At 43.8% G+C, this 14010-nt stretch overlaps 1 protein-coding gene across 2 annotated transcripts in view; it reads left to right on the top strand.

The window, feature by feature from the left end:
• rcan2 (regulator of calcineurin 2) overlaps positions 1-14010 on the top strand; it is a 120451-nt gene that overhangs the window by 69879 nt on the left and 36562 nt on the right. The gene's annotated exons all lie outside the window — the stretch shown is intronic.

Raw genomic sequence — 14010 nt, 5'->3', positions numbered from 1 at the left:
CTATTGTTTTGTCCCATCACCAGACGACTAGAAGATAAGACACCATGTCAATGTAAAGTAGTATTGATCCCATATTCATAGCACTTAATGACAACATCAAGCTTGTGACTCTACAAACTGGTTTGATGTATTTGCAGTTTGTTTTGGTTGTGATGAGTACATATAGAATGCATACAGAATATGGGACCAAATACTTCACTTTTGTCTACATTGATACACTATAAGTAAATTAGCCCAAATACTTTAAAGGCATACTGCGATATTTGGGCAATTTTTATATGTCTACTTTTTATGTCTCCCGAGTGGCGCAGCAGTCTATGTCACTGCATTGCAGTGCTAGAGGTGTCGCTACAGACCCAGGTTCTATCCCGGGTTCTATCACAACCGGCCGTGATCGGGAGTCCCATAGGGCGGCGCACAATTGGCCCAGCATCGTCTGGGTTTGGCCAGGGTAGGCTGTCATTGTAAATAAGCATTTGCTCTTAACTGACTTGTGTAATTAAATCAAGGTTAAACATAATTTTTTTTAAAGTAAAGTATGAAGGAAGTTAGAGGTATTTCCACAAGCCAATGTTAACACAATGAATGGAAGTCTACAGGTACGCTAGCATATGGAGGGGAGTGTGTGCACAACAAAGCTTTGACATATTATGCATATATAGTATTGTCTGAATGCACTGTATGAAGTCGGTTTTAATTTGACTTCTAACACAGGGAACTCAGTCGGGGTCTCCTTACTGTTGAGAGTTAGAATAATAGAATACAAAGAGGTGACATTTTGAAATCTGGTTGTGCATCAGCAGTCACTCGGTTAGCACGTCAGTGTTTGGTTTTTTTGATTGGTAAGTTAGTCTAGTGACCAGCTATCTGACCGTGGTAATTGATCCTCAGTTATCATAATAAAAACTGCCAACATGGCAAAATTCGTAGAATTGTATGAAATTAGTTATAAAATTGCTAAATCTTCTCTAACATGGCAAAATGTCTAGAATTGCAGGAAATGAACTTTGAAACTATTTTTTTTCTCTTCGCTGTCACAAGGTCGGCCGATAAAATATTTTCCACGAGCCATTGCGGCCCCTCGGGATGAGTTCTGTTTTTTGTGGTTTTTTTGTAGCTCCCACCCCCATCAAAGTTGCCAATCCCTGATCTAACACATCAGCCTTTTTACTATTACTTTGATTCGATATGTGTCGGGAAAATGATGGTTTTAGGATGAAGTGTGTTGGATTGCACTGTAAGATGCTGCAGCTTTGTTCTCCTTTTTCTCAACTGTTCATCATTTACTTGCATAAGACGCAAACACAAACACGTGTCTGGAAGTGGAGCGTACGTCATCGCACCACACTCACAATCCATTCATAAAACCCCCCTGATGTGCTGCTCCAATGCATCACACCTTGGACAGACTGAATCTCACTGGGGAGCCTGAACTCACTCACACACACACACACACACACACACACACACACACACACACACACACACACACACACACACACACACACACACTAACAGAGATCTAACTACACTACACACAGCCTCGCACAAATCTACATTATCTACACACAGCTCACAGACTTGGGTCTCTGGGTGAACAAATTAATTCTGTGAAAATGGGGATGAAATGTTAAGATTCCATGTACCAAATCTGGGTGAAAAAAACAACAGACTGCAGTTATTGGATTACAGTGCATTGACCCAAAAATAGGAAAGGAGGATCAGTCTGAGTAATCATTAATCCTCCCATCACATCCACATGTTTAATGTTTAATTAATCACTGTCTACTGCTTGGCTGCTCTGGTCTGGCCGCCATCCTCTCCACCATCTTCATTCTAGAAGATTCTGGAATTTAGACTATCCTCTGATAGAAGATGAGGCAGTGAGAGACTGAAGAGATGAGGTTATGATTTGAGTGAGGGTTAACGCTTGGCTGGCACTAGGTGTAATGAATAGCTAATGTTCAGACTTGGTGATTGGTCAGATGGACAGATGAACAGAGAGACTGATGGAGGGACAGATAGACAGACATACATTTGTTATTATACATTTTGCCAGGCTTCCATATTCCTGCTGCCACAAAAACAAATGAATATGGAGTGATGTACAGTCGTGGCCAAAAGTTTTGACAGAAATATTAATTTTCACAAAGTTTGCTGCTTCAGTGTCTTTAGATATTTTTGTCAGATGTTACTATGGAATACTGAAGTATAATTACAAGTGTTTCAGTGTCAAAGGCTTTTATTAACAATTACATGAAGTTGATGCAAAGAGTTAATATTTGCAATGTTGACCCTTCTTTTTCAAGATCTCTGCAATCCGCCCTGGAATGCTGTCAATTAACTTCTGGGCCACATCCTGACTGATGGCAGCCCATTCTTGCATAATCAATGCTTGGAGTTTGTCAGAATTTCTGGGTTTTTGTTTGTCCACCCGCCCCTTGAGGATTGACCACAAGTTCTGGGATTAAGGTCTGGGGAGTTTCCTGGCCATGGACCCAAAATATCAATGTTTTGTTCCCCGAGCCACTTAGTTATCACTTTTGCCTTATGACAAGGTGCTCCATCATGCTGGAAAAGGCATTGTTCGTCACCAAACGGTTCCTGGATGGTTGGGAGAAGTTGCTCTCGGAGGATGTGTTGGTACCATTCTTTATTCATGGCTGTGTTCTTAGGCAAAATTATGAGTGAGGCCACTCTCTTGGCTGAGAAGCAACCCCACACATGAATGGTCTCAGGATGCTTTACTGTTGGCATGACACAGGACTGAAGGTAGCGCTCACTTTGTCTTCTCCAGACAAGCTTTTTTCCGGATGCCCCAAACAATCAGAAAGGGGATTCATCAGAGAAAATGACTTTACCCCAGTCCTCAGCAGTTCAATCCCTGTACCCTTTGCAGAATATCAGTCTGTCCCTGGTGTTTTTCCTGGAGAGAGGTGGCTTCTTTGCTGCCCTTCTTGACACCAGGCCATCCTCCAAAAGTCTTCACCTCACTGTGTGTGCAGATCCACTCATACATGCCTGCAGCCATTCCTGAGCAAGCTCTATACTGGTGGTGCCCCAATCTCGCATATGAATCAACTTTAGGAGACGGTCTTGGCGCTTGCTGGACTTTCTTGGGCGTCCTGTGCGATCTTACTGGCAGCAATATCCTTGCCTGTGAAGCTCTTTTTGTGCAAAGCAATGATGATGGCACGTGTTTCCTTGCAGGTAACCATGATTGACAACCATGATTGACCATGATTGACAGGGCGGCAGGGTAGCTTAGTGGTTAGAGCATTGGGCTAGTAACCGGAAGATTGCAAGTTCAAATCCCCGAGCTGACAAGGTACAAATCTGTCGTTCTGCCCCTGAACAGGCAGTTAACCCACTGTTCCTAGGCCGTCATTGAAAATAAGAATTTGTTCTTAACTGACTTGCCTGTTTAAATAAAGGTAAAATAAAAAAAATAAAGAGGAAGAACAATGATTCCAAGCACCACCTTCCTTTTAAAGCTTCCAGTCTGTTATTCGAACTCAATCACTATGACCGAGTGATCTCCAGCCTTGTCCTCGTCAACACTCACACCTGTGTTAACGAGAGAATCACTGACATGATGTCAGCTGGTCCTTTTGTGGCAGGGCTGAAATGCAGTGGAAATGTTTTTGGGGGATTCCGTTCATTTGCATGACAAAGAGGGACTTTGCAATTAATTGCAATTCATCTGATCACTCTTCATAACATTCTGGAGTATATGCAAATTGCCATCATACCAACTGAGGCAGCAGACTTAATATTTGTTTCACTCTCAAAACTTTTGGACACGACTGTAAGCTGCCCAGTGACGCGAGCCTACCTGATCGGCTAAATGCGTTTTATGCTCACTTCTAGACAAGCAACATTGAAGCATGCATGAGCGCACCAGCTGTTCCAGACGACTGCGTGATCACGCTCTCCGTAGCCGATATGAGCAAGACCTTTTAACAGGTCAACTTTCACAAGCCCACAGGGCCCGACGGATTTCCAGGACGTGTACTCAGCGCATGCGCAAGTGTCTTCACTGACATTTTCAACCTCTCCCTGACCGAGTCTGTAATACCTACATGTTTCAAGCAGATCACCATAGTCCCTGTGCCCAAGAAAGCAAAGGTAACCTGCCTAAATGACTACTACCCTCACCCTCACGTCGGTAGCTATGAAGGCAGGTCATGACTCACATCAAAACCATCATCCCGGAAACCCTAGACCCACTCCAATTTGTATACCGCCCCAACAGATCCACAGATGATGCAATCTCAATCACACTCCACACTGCCCTTTCCCACCTGGACTAAAGGAACACCTATGTGAAAATGCTGTTCATTGACTACAGCTCAGCATTCAACACCGCCGTGCCCACAAAGCTCATCACTAAGCTAAGGACCCTGAGACTAAACACCTCCCTCTGCAACTGTCATCCAGGAGTTCCTGACGGGCCGCCCCCAGGTGGTAAGGGTAGGCAACAACACATCTGCCACGCTGATCCTCATCACAGGGGCTCCTCAGGGGTGCATGCTTAGTCCCCTCCTGTACTCCCTGTTCACCTACGACTGCATGGCCAAGCATGACTCCAACATCATCATTAAGCTTGCTGACGGCTTCTACCCCCAATCCATAAGACTGCTGAATAATTAATAAAATGGCCACATGGACTATTTGCATTGACCATTGACACTCCACCCCCCCTTTGTTTTTACACTACTGCTACTGTATACCGGTACCCCCTTACTCCCGAGTGGTGCCATGGTCTGCATCTCAGGGACTGCATCTCAGTGCAAGAGGCGTCACTGCAGTCTCTGGTTCGAATCCAGGCTGCATCACATTTGCCGTAATTGGCAGTCCCAAAGGGCGGCATACAATTGGCCCAGCGTCGTCCAGGTTTGGCCAGGGTAGGCCGTCATTGTAAATAAGAATTTGTTCTTAACTGACTTGCCTAGATAAATACAATTATTGTTATTTTATTGTGTTACTTTTTATTTAGATTTTTATTACTGTTTAGTTTATTTAGTAAATATTTCCTAAACTCTATATTTTCTTAAAACTGCATTGTTGGTTAAGGGCTTGTAAGTAACCATTTCATGGTAAGGTTGTTGTATTCGGCGCATTTGACAAATAATATGTGATTTGATGATTTGATTTGATTTGATTATGGTTGTGTTTTGCATTTTTTAAATGTGTATACAAGAGCATGTTTACACTCTACAGCCTGACATGTGACTGGTTGATGGTGTTGTTGACCATGACCTCTCTCTCCCTCCTCTTCCTAATTGTTCTCCCTTTCTCTCCTTCCTTCCTCCCTCTCTCCCCTCCCCTACATGTGTATGTTTATAATGAGTTGTTTTGACACTGTCCTTACATAACTGGGTTAAAGTGACTGTCTCCTGAACAATATATGGTGTTTTCAGGCTGGTGTTTATTGGTGTGTTGTTTGGGATACTGTACTGTGGGTGAATGAGCACAAACACTATATTCCTAACAGTAAATGCTATCATTACTGAAGTAATTGCTGTGGAAACTTATGACGGTATGTGAGGTCATGTCATGGCAGGGATTTGGGTTAATAACTGTGTAGATTCAGGTTGGAGCGCAGGTCAGGTTCACTGGCAGGGTAGAACTGTCTGATTTAACAACATGTTTATGAGGATGTCACCATTTCTGTTTGTTCCTCTCTTGATCAAACTATTCCTATGATGCCAAGAGGTGCATTCAACATAATTCCAATTCAGTCAGTGTATGAAGAATACTTTTGATTTCGGTCTCTTTTTGAATATACAGTACACTAGGTTGTGTCACGTATTCCGTATTGCTCATTCTGTGCAACAGTTCCAGAGGTCTACATCACCGGCCTCTAGGCATCACCGAACTGTCTCATTACGCACACCTGATTCCAAATTCCCGATTAGTAACTGTATATACAGTATGTGCCGTCTGTTCACCATTGGCTGGTCGGTTATTGTTCCCATGTCTGTTGGTCTGTCAGTACATGTGCTTTGTTATTTCGGCTTTTGTGCTGGGTGTATTGTGCACTTGTTATTACAAACACATCCAAGTGTTCGGCGCCCGGGGAACATTGGGTCAACTGCCTTGCTCAGGGACAGAAGGACAGATTATTACCTTGTCTCAGACAAATCAAATAACTCAGATAAAAAGAAACTGAACAAGTTCCACAGACATGTGACTAACAGAAATTGAATAATGTGTCCCTGAACAAAGTGGGGGTCAAAATTAAAAGTAACAGTCAGTATCTGGTGTGGCCACCAGCTGCATTAAGTACTGTAGTGCATCTCCTCCTCGTGGACTGCACCAGATTTGACAGTTCTTGCTGTGAGATGTTACCCCACTGTTCCACCAAGGCATCTGCAAGTTCCTGGACATTTCTAGGGGGAATGGCCCTAGCCCTCAACCTCCGATCCAACAGGTCCCAGACGTGCTCAATGGAATTGAGATCTGGGCTCTTCGCTGGCCATGGCAGAACACTGACATTCATGTCTTGCAGGAAATCATGCACAGAATGAGCAGTATTGCTGGTGGCATTGTCATGCTGGAGAATCATGTCAGGATGAGCCTGCAAGAAGGGTACCACAATAGGGAGGAGGATGTCTTCCCTGTAATGCACAGCGTTGAGATTGCCTGCAATGACAACAAGCTCAGTCCGATGATGCTGTGACACATCGCCCCAGACCATGACGGACCCTCCACCTTCAAATCGATCCTGCTCCAGAGTACAGGCCTTGGTGTAACGCTAATTCCTTCTATGATAAACGCGATTCTAACCATCACCCCTGGTGAGACAAAACCGCGACTCGTCAGTGAAGAGCACTTGTTGCCAGTCCTGTCTGGTCCAGCGATGGTGGGTTTGTGCCCATAGGCAACGTTGTTACCGGTGATGTCTGGTGAGGACATGCCTCTCTCAGCCTATTGCGGACAGTCTGAGCACTAATGTAGAGATTGTGTGGGCAGTTGGGCAGTTGTTGTTGCCATCCTGTACCTGTCCCGCAGGTGTGCTGTTCGGATGTACCGATCCTGTGCAGGTGTTGTTACACGTGGTCTGCCACTGCGAGGACGATCAGCTGTCTGTCCTGTCTCCCTGTAGCGCTGTCTTAGGCGTCTCACAGTACGGACATTGCAATTTCTTGCCCTGGCCACATCTGCAGTCCTCATGCCTCCTTGCAGCATGCCTAAGGCACGTTCACGCAGATGAGCAGGGACCCTGGGCATCTTTCTTTTGGTGTTTTTCAAAGTCAGTAGAAAGGCCTCTTTGGTGTCCTAAGTTTTCAGAACTGTGACCTTAATTGCCTACCATCTGTAAGCTGTTAGTGTCTTAACGACCGTTCCACAGGTGCATGTTCATTCATTGTTTATGGTTCATTGAACAAGCATGGAAAACAGTGTTTAAACCCTTTACAATGAAGATCTGTATTTTTACGAATTATCTTTGAAAGACATGGTCCTGAAAAAGGGACGTTTATATGCACTGAGCTTGACTGATGCTTTAAGCGCACTGTTTAATGAAATAATTAAGACACAAATGACTAGAGGGAGTCCGACCGCAATTGATTTGATTGTTCCGAGCCAGTCTCAGACTTACTGAGCTGTGTTCCAAAAAATGACAGGGAGTGACTGTTTGACTAGCACCCATTGTCTCCCTCTCCTCCCTGCTGCAGCGACCACCACAGAGCATCAACAGTGTTTACCACGCTGTCCGTGTTGCTGAAGCTGAAACATAATTACATAATTATCACAATTTCCGAAATGGAACAATGCATTATTGTTTACGCTAATTATTCAAGGGTCACTTTGTGATTTTATTTTAAAACTAAAATGCTTGATTTAATTTCAAATCATGAATGACTCGTATGCTGTGTAATGATATGAACAAATTAATGTTTGATACAATCCTGTAGCCTATTTAAGAATTGAAATATAGGCCTAAGTAAGTTATGGTATTAAGACTAAACAGGATGTGCTCTTAGGCTGCTATACTCACCCTACTAATGATAGTGACATTATTCATTATTATGATAATGACAATCATAACAATGTTAGTAATAATAACAATAAGGAGATAAAGAAAAGGAAGGGTTATTATTTTTTTTACAAATATTATTTTGGACTATTTGGAACAGTGTAAACAACACAAAATAAATGATAAATAATACCAGATGCTGTTCTTACAAAAAAAGGTAAAGCCTCTATTACAGCATAGCAAAGATTAAAAACAGCTGAAATTGTGAAATTGTTTATCCGACTTGTGTCACCCCTAGTACACTCTATAACTGGGTTCTCTGTTTAGGTGTTTAATGAACTCTAATTCTGGCCAGATGACGCTATCGGCACACTTTATTACAGCACATTATGATTGGTCAGGCTTTATGTAGAGATGTGACTTTTACCCAACCACTGCATTGTGTTAGAAATAGATGCAGTGTCTCTGCCAGGTTATGGGTGGGAAGACCTGAGATACACTTTCTCTTTATAATAACATTCCTAACTTCTACATTTCAGCCCCCTTTCTCTCTGTTCCTTTCTCCTTTGAAACAAATCTTTCCATTCCAGTTCTAATGGGCCACTTGTTACATTTCTCCTCTAAAATCACATGACAGTAAAATGACTGGATGAATGGGGGATGTTATCAACTATCCTCCCTCCCCTACGAGCCTGCTGTGTGAGACTTTCTGCCCTGGTTTTAAAGTGACACCAGAGGTTACACAACCCAGGAGTTATATTTGGCTGGAGGTCAAAGTTCAGCATGAAAAGAACAATCTGAGAGCAGTCTGGATGCGTTTAAGATGAATGACGATGTTGTTCTCCTAAAGGAAGAGAGAACAGAAAAAAAACTTTATTCTGGTTTCTGTTCATTTTAGTCTCTGTAATCCATCTTCTTCTACATTTGTCTGTATGTGCTTAAAGCCTGTGTTGCTAAAGTTGACATTCATCTGCTGATAAGTCAAAAGTTGACTCTGGTTTAGTGTTTGAATGTGCTCCTCTCCCTTTCTCCTCTCTTCTCTGTTTCTTTCCCCTTCCCGTTCTCCTCTCCTCCTCTTGTTAATACATGCCAGTAAGTGAACAGTGAACTGTAAACATGCCCGCCTGGCTTCGGTATCGTACCACTGTAATTACTTAAAAACTCACACGCACACCACACCGCCTCAAAGGGGGTTGTGGGAAAAACACTGCACTTTGGATCACTTTTGTTCATTCCTCTATTACGGACCCTATTTTACCTTGTACTGCTATTCCACTGCAGAGCCGTTGTGTTCCTATTTGATTGTGCCTGAGTGGGAGTGTTTCTCATGCTGATAAGGAGCTGTCTGTCCTGTCCTCCTTAGTGCTGCTGCTTTCTTCTAGTCTTGATAGATCGGTGTGTTCCTCAAGGAGAGGTGTCACCACAGAAAGGTCAAATTGAGTGGCCCTCTGTCACTCACTCAGCCTATTTATAGATGTTCTGTTATCCTTATTGTGGGTGGGCTTCACTATAACAATACAGGGGGATGTGCGTGTGTGTTTTGGTGTCGGTGTGTGTGTGTGTGTGTGTTCTCTGAGTGTAACACTCAGTGGTAATTTCATGCTTTACTGGGCTGTACTCGTAGACGTCAGAGTGACTGGATGTTTATAAACCAGGGGCTGCTGCTTGGCCGATCCCAAGGCTTCCTACACAAAAACAAATGATTTTCTCAGTCCGTCTCTTTGTTTTTCTTACATGCATTTGACCTTCCTCCCCCAAACCCTCAAATGTGATGCTGTCAGCACAAGTACTCAAAAGAGCCACTTAGCTCCACCAGTTGTCATTAGTCTTGTTGTACAATGACAAAAGATATAGTGTACATCCAGTGTTCTCGGAATCACAGTCGTAATGAACTATAACACTGTATAACACAGTAGACCGCGGTGTTATTCGGTCTTCACCCATCTCTCCCACTGTCTGTCCCTGATAGCTGCAACACCACCAAACCAACATCCCCTCCCATGTTACTCTCATCTGGAGCACTTTGCTTCATTAGGATATTGATATCCATAATTAGAGCACATAAACTGGAACACAGTTGAATAGATTTCAGAATGGGCCCCTCCATCTTGACATTTGGTTTGAACTGCTGCAAACACCAGATGGTAATGATGAGGATGTTCACTGTTCACCTTTTCAGCTTTCTAGTATCTAAGGGCACTTAAAGCCAGCAGACACCCACACCAACAGGCTGTTCTCTGCTAACACTGCTGTTATGTGTGCGTGTGCGTGTGCATGCGTGTGTGTGCGTGTAGGAATGTGTCTTGTGTATGAAACTGAGATTTGTCATGGCCCTATTGCTTGGTGGGGACTTTTAAGAGCTTGTAAAGAATCAATCAATCAAATGTATTTATAAAGCCCTTCTTACATCAGCTGATGTCACAAAGTGCTATACAGAAACCCAGCCTAAAACCCCAAACAGCAAGCAAGAGAGGAACAGCAACCTAGAGAGGAACCAGGCTATGAGGGGTGGTCTTCTGGCTGTGCCGGGTGGAGATTATAACAGAACACGGCCGACACATAAACTATTGCATCATAAATACTGGAGGCCCTGTCCGACGATTTTATTTTTATTTTTTATTTTACCTTTATTTAACCAGGCAAGTCAGTTAAGAACAAATTCTTATTTTCAATGACGGCCTGGGAACAGTGGGTTAACTGCCTGTTCAGGGGCAGAACGACAGATTTGTACCTTGTCAGCTCGGGGGTTTGAACTCGCAACCTTCCGGTTACTGGTCCAACGCTCTAACCACTAGGCTACCCTGCCGCCTTACCCCCGAACAAGGCCAAACAGGCAGGATATAACCCCAGCCACTTTGCCAAAGCACAGCCCCCACACCACTAGAGGGATATCTTCAACCAGGAAGGCCCTCACACTGTTTATGCTTCCAATTCACCGTTTATCGACAACGTTTCAATCTGAAGCCGATCTTGGTCAGGTCAAACAGTCTGTGTGTTCACAACCCAAAATATAAACATTTCACCTCACATGACCATTACGCACATGACGCGTGGTGGTTGTGGAATCAATTTAATCAATTTGTGTGCATCGTCAATCATAATTAATGAAGGAGAGGTACATATGGTCACGAAGGATTAAATACGTACAAATATGCCTAAGTTAAAACCTAGGCAACAGAGAAAAATATTATGTTGGAAACTGAAATACCTGCCCATATGACCATTACGTGCAGATATAATTACAGTGACCTATTTCAAAAACAGCTTGTGTACCTCTAAGAATTTGATGTCAATGAGATGGGCACAGCTATAGAAAGTTATAGAAAACCGAACGTATATGTAATGTGCAAAATGACCATGTGAAGACCTGAAGACAAATCAACATAACATAGTCACGTAAGAAATGGTCTGATATCAAACCCTTGGTTCAGACCTTTAGGAGACATGGTGGACAAACAGTGAATCCAATACAGTTCTCTTCTTGGTAATAGATTATCAGTACCCCCCTTCTCTCTTAGAAGGCTTAACATGTTCCATACCAATGTCTTTCAGAGAGCTGATGTTGTGACGAGCCTCCGTGAAGTGGGCAGCCACAGGGTTTCTCTGATCAAGGGTCCTGATATTACTCCTGAGATCTGCTATCCTTGTTTTCAGAGCTCCTTTAGTTTTCCCTACGTAGCATAGATCACACACTTGATCAGGTATACCACATTATTTGGTAGGACACGTGATGAACCTAATGACCTTGCAGGTGATTGAACGTTGTGTGTTTGTTCGTCAAGTTTCACTGGGAACATCGGCCACATGTGTAATCACCGTCGAGCTCATTGTCTAGGAAGGTGCCACGGGTGGAAAATCAGACCTCACCACCCATTGACTGATGTTGGGGGCGTGTCTGAAGGCTACCCGCGGGGATCTTTAAACTCTAGATATGCCAGTGTTTCCTTAATGATGTGGTTGAACTACTGTATTTTCCAAGTAGGGGGTATTGGAGAAAGCGTTGCACTCATTGGTCCAGGGGGCGGGGTGGTTTGGTAGTGAAGCTATCATCCTGGGTCATATTTTTGTAACAGTCCTGTGCATCGTGCACCCAATCCTTTGGGTAACTCGATGTCTAAAGCGTTCGTCCAGATGACGTTTCCCATAGTCACTGTGTACTACAGATCCTGCATATGTGACTTTATTGGCTGATAGGAGGGCTCTTTTTCCGAGGTGTAGAGTGGAAGCTATCTTCGTGGAACAGGAAATTCCTGTCCGTCGGCTTCCTGTATAGGTCTGTGCTAAAGCCACCCCACTCTTTATCAAAATGTCAAAGGTGAGCGTGAATTTCAGGTGTTCACTGTTTGCATTGATGAAGGAGTGGAATTGATGAAGTTCCTCTGCTGTGCCCTGGAATAGAAGGAATATGTCATCAATGGAGCGTTTCCAAAGCTTGAGATTGCGCAAGAATGGATTGTTAGAGCTGAAATTCTCCTCAAACAACCCCACATAAAGATTTGCATAATTCGGTATAATTTTACTAACCATAGCCGTTTCGGTGAGCCCAGTGCCATAACATGTTATGACACAGTCATAACCATGTCATAATGTGTCCTAACCATGTCATAATATGTTATAACCTGTCATAATATGGTCATAACACTGTCATGACCCATATAATTACATGTGTTGTGACATTATTGCGTTATTTTATGTCAGGTTATGACACCTACATAAGAGTTTCCTTTCATTTGAAAGTTTGTTTCTTAAGGTCTTTGTTGTTGTGATCAACTCTTTACACTCATGTATTTTTTTCAACTTGCAGAAAATACACTTTATGACACTGTTATGAAGCATTATGACCATCATAATCATATAAGCCTGTCACGTACATGCCCTTATGTCAGTCATCTGTCAAAAAGAGGGTGTCTTGTCCTGACCCTGAAATCTGGGGACAGGTAGCACGTTCGTAACCTGCTGCCCCAATGGAGTACAGTACTGCTACAATACAATACAGTTAGCGCTAGGGAGTGTACCAGTGGGTCATTGACTAAGACAGTGTACCAGTGGGTCGTTGACTAAGACAGTGTGCCAGTGGGTCGTTGACTAAGACGGTGTACCAGTGGGTCGTTGACTAAGACAGTGTACCAGTGGGTCGTTGACTAAGACAGTGTACCAGTGGGTCGTTGACTAAGACAGTGTACCGGTGGGTCATTGACTAAGACAGTTTACCAGGGGGTCGTTGACTAAGACGGTGTACCAGTGGGTCGTTGACTAAGACAGTGTGCCAGTGGGTCGTTGAATAAGACACTGTACCAGTGGGTCGTTGACTAAGACAGTGTACCAGTGGGTCGTTGACTAAGACAGTGTACCAGTGGGTCGTTGACTAAGACAGTGTACCAGTGGGTCGTTGACTAAGACAGTGTGCCAGTGGGTCGTTGACTAAGACGGTGTACCAGTGGGTCGTTGACTAAGACGGTGTACCAGTGGGTCGTTGACTAAGACGGTGTACCAGTGGGTCGTTGACTAAGACAGTGTGCCAGTGGGTCGTTGACTAAGACGGTGTACCAGTGGGTCGTTGACTAAGACAGTGTGCCAGTGGGTCGTTGACTAAGACGGTGTACCAGTGGGTCGTTGACTAAGACGGTGTACCAGTGGGTCGTTGACTAAGACGGTGTACCAGTGGGTCGTTGACTAAGACGGTGTACCAGTGGGTCGTTGACTAAGACGGTGTACCAGTGGGTCGTTGACTAAGACGGTGTACCAGTGGGTCGTTGACTAAGACGGTGTACCAGTGGGTCGTTGACTAAGACGGTGTACCAGTGGGTCGTTGACTAAGACGGTGTACCAGTGGGTCGTTGACTAAGACGGTGTACCATGGCTTCTAAGCCTCCCCGGTGGAGGATATTAGTATACAGGGATTTAACATCAAGCCATAATCATCTCCCCATCAATATTGTCCAATGTCTTAAGGGTGTTAATCATGTCGGTAGAATAGCGTACATATGCAGGGTGTCACCACACTGGGTTTTAGAAAGAAATCTATA

This window comes from Oncorhynchus mykiss, chromosome 4 (assembly GCF_013265735.2).
Source record: "Oncorhynchus mykiss isolate Arlee chromosome 4, USDA_OmykA_1.1, whole genome shotgun sequence".
NCBI classification, from domain to species: Eukaryota; Metazoa; Chordata; class Actinopteri; order Salmoniformes; family Salmonidae; genus Oncorhynchus; species Oncorhynchus mykiss.
The sequence above is the reverse complement of the archived record's forward strand: the minus strand, read 5'-3'. Positions and strand labels throughout refer to the sequence as shown.